The sequence below is a fragment of the Physcomitrium patens genome, chromosome 26, assembly GCF_059467195.1.
Source record: "Physcomitrium patens ecotype Gransden chromosome 26, ASM5946719v1, whole genome shotgun sequence".
NCBI classification, from domain to species: Eukaryota; Viridiplantae; Streptophyta; class Bryopsida; order Funariales; family Funariaceae; genus Physcomitrium; species Physcomitrium patens.
In genome coordinates this window covers 102,501-105,000 of record NC_143435.1, presented here as the reverse complement: position 1 = coordinate 105,000, position 2,500 = coordinate 102,501, and positions in this window count along the sequence as shown.

Here is a 2,500-nt window from a genome sequence, read left to right as displayed (position 1 = left end):
ACAAGGAAGAGGAGGAGGAAGTCCGGGACTCGCGACGGGACTGGGACTCGCGCCGGGACTAGGGAGTCGCGGCGGGACAAGGAAGAGGAGGAGGAAGTCCGGGACTCGCGACGGGACTGGGACTCGCGCCGGGACTAGGGAGTCGCGGCGGGACAAGGAAGAGGAGGAGGAAGTCCGGGACTCGCGCCTGGGACTCGCGCCGGGACTAGGGAGTCGCGGCGGGACAAGGAAGAGGAGGAGGAAGTCCGGGACTCGCGCACGGGACTAGGGAGTCGCGGCGGGACAAGGAAGAGGAGGAGGAAGTCCGGGACTCGCCACGGGACTAGGGAGTCGCGGCGGGACAAGGAAGAGAAGGAGGAAGTCCGGGACTCGCGACGGGACTGGGACTCGCGGCAGGACAAGGAAGAGAAGGAGGAGGTCCGGGACTCGCGCCGGGACTAGGAAGAGGGGAGGAGGTCCGGGACTCGCGACGGGACTAGGAAGTGGGGGAGGAGGTCCGGGACTCGCGCCGGGACTAGGGAAGAGGAGGAGGAGGAGGAAGGCCGGGACTGGGACTCGCGGCGGGAGTAGGTAGTGGGGAGGAGGTCCGGGACTCGCAGCGGGACAAGGAGGAAGTCGGGGAGGAGGGCCGGGACCAGGAGTCGCGGCGGGGATAGCAGGCAGGACAGGGAGGGTGGGTGGTCTTCCACAAAAAAAAGTGTGTCTCGGAACTTCCTTAGTGCAGTAGGACGGGGGCCTGCCGAATCCCACAGAGAGTACTATGTGGGGAAGGGTTCCTCTGAAGCGTCTCGGGAAAAGTCGTGAGGGGGTGACGGTTGCTCGGTGCCTACGGGTCCCGACTGCTCGCTGCCTTCTTTGAGCCCAGTACCGACGTTCGCAGGGGGATACCTGGATACTACTGGGGTTACCTGGATACTTCTGGCGTGTTACCTTGGATCAGTGAGGAGTGGGGGTTAGTTTCCCGGCGACGCGACCCTCTGAGGAGGTCCCGCGGAGGGTCGCCGAGTATTATATGGTGAGCTGGCTGTCAAGGATTGTGAGTCCCGCTGCCAAAATTTTTTTTGGTGCGCGGGCGACTGGAAAAAGAGGGTTGGTCTTGTGCCGATACGCGTAACGTCGCAGCGAGTCCCAAGAGCTAGTAACCATTTTTGGCGGGGGGCGATGGCCTCGGTATTGTCAAGCCATTCTCTCATTCATTTGGGAGGGTGGGGAGAAGTGTTTGCCGAGGCCGTTCAAGCTCCGCCTGGTCGACCACCACTGTGACCGCCACCGCGCTCGATCTCTATTGCAAGCTCAGGTGAAATTCCTGATAAACTTGGAGGGGTGTGGGACGCGTTCGCAGTGTGGGCCGAGGAGTCATAACATCCCAGGTCGGAATGTGAAAATGGAACTTCGAAACCGGTGAGAGTTCTCTCGTCGGCTAGGGGTTTCACAAAAGTAACATTTCTATAAATTTCTATCCGACCCCTCCATTAATTTGGAGGGGCGATGGGCCCCAGGATTGGACATACTTCTTGCTGATTTGTCTTTTGAGGAAAATCCTTCGCGGTGATGGTTACTTTTTCATTTTTTAATGTGTGTATCGGCCTCGTCGGTTTCTCTCTTTCCTGGTCACATTCCCGAAAAAGGCCGCAGCACCTATGATTCTCTTCCGGGGGTCTAACTCTCCCTCTCTCTCTATCCTTCTCTTTGTCTGGCTCTCTCTGGCTTCACTTTTTGTGGTGTGTGCCTCTGGGGGTCTGGTTGGAATTTGCCGTTGGCTTTTTGCCCTCTCTTTTTGCCTTTTATCCATCGCAAAGAAGGGTGTGTGTGTTCTCACCTGGGGTTGGAATGAAGGACGGGGAACCTCCTCGTCTTGTGAAGTGGGACCATCTTTTAGGATGATGGCTTTTTGCTGCCTGGTGTGTGCTTGGGTGGGGTTTGGTGGTGGCAGTCTACCTCTCCCTTTCTCCGGTAAGACCAGATGACTGGTTCGTCCGCTACTCTTGTGTTGGCCCTACCTTGGCCAACGGGAGTCGGCGACGCTCCAGACTGGATGGCATGATGTGGTGGTGTACCGAAGGGGGACATCCGAAGGGGAAGAGGGGCCGAGCCTCGCGAAACTTAGGTGTGTCGGGTTGTGTGATGTCGGAGATCCATTTTTTTGTGGCTGCCGTCGTGATTTCGCCCATCCAAACCTGAGTCGTTGCTGCGGACTGGAAAAACTATGGAAGAGCTGTTTGGGAAAGATTCGGGAGTTTGTTTTCGAAGTTACCTTGTTCGATCGATCTAGGATCCACTGTACTCGCCCACCAGAATTTGCTCCCGGAACCCCCCGATCAGCCAAAGCGGGTCGGGGGGCCTTGGTTCAACGAGGGTTACTCCATATGCTAGCCTATGTCAATATAAGGTGCGGGTTAGCCGTTTCTCCCCCACCGGACTATTGCTTAAGAAGTGGACTATCGACCCCCCTCTCCGTCAAAGGTTTGGGGGCCAGGGCTTAGAATGTACTTCAGGTGGT